The sequence below is a fragment of the Manacus vitellinus genome, unplaced genomic scaffold (genome assembly GCF_001715985.3).
Source record: "Manacus vitellinus isolate BGI_N305 unplaced genomic scaffold, ASM171598v3 scaffold_154_pilon, whole genome shotgun sequence".
In the NCBI taxonomy this organism is placed as follows: Eukaryota; Metazoa; Chordata; class Aves; order Passeriformes; family Pipridae; genus Manacus; species Manacus vitellinus.
Genome location: NW_021939093.1, coordinates 82812 through 83675, shown reverse-complemented (window position 1 = coordinate 83675; position 864 = coordinate 82812).

Genomic DNA, 864 nt, shown 5'->3' with positions numbered 1-864 from the left:
TCCAACACTCTGGGCTTGTCCCCAACGTGTCCGTACAGGGATCGCTGCCGGGCCACCCCCACGGCTCCTCTGGCCCCTCCAGGAGCAGCAAAACACCTTCCCCCCTGGGCTGGGGTTTTTTGGTTTTTTTTGGGGGAAGCCAAGCCGCCTCGAGCCACCGGGAAAACCAACCCCACGTCCCCCGGCTGGCCTGCCCGGCTCTCTCACGTCTCCCAAATCCCTCACATATGGTTTCTATATCACTTGGCTCCGCCGGCGCTTGCTCGGCTGTAAGCGAGCTTACTTTCCCTTGTCTTTCCATGCAGCTCTTGGCACGGGACGCTCGTCCCTCTCCCCGGCCCTGGTCCTCCCCCGCGCTGCCCGTTCGGACACGTCTCTCCCGGCCCCGGGGAGGGTGCGGGGAGGCCGGGCCCGGCTCCTGCCTCTGCTCTGCCCTCAAATTGCAGCCTGGCCGTGCCAGCCGCAGGTCGCTGCCAGGGGAGGTGCCGGCCCCGGCTTGTTTGCTCTTCCCTCGGCGCTGCCGCAGGTCTGCTCTCCACCCTGGAGCTTCCCCCGATGGGATTCACCCCCCGGGTCAGCGCTGGGGACGGACCCAAAACGTGGCTTTTCCACCGACGTGGGGTCTGGGCTCGGTGCCACGCCAAGGGATGGGATCCAGCCCGTTCCTCTGATCCCGTGGCTGCTCCTCTCACCCCGGGCCGGTTGTTTTGGACCTCTCAGCGTTATCCCGATTGTCCCGCCTTGTCTTGATAATTAGTGGCTCTTTTGGGATCCATTTGCTAATTGCTTGGAGCGCGACCTTGGCAGCGCTCGCCCTCGTGCCCTGAGCTGCTCCAGCCACCCCACTCCCCATCTCCGCCCCTC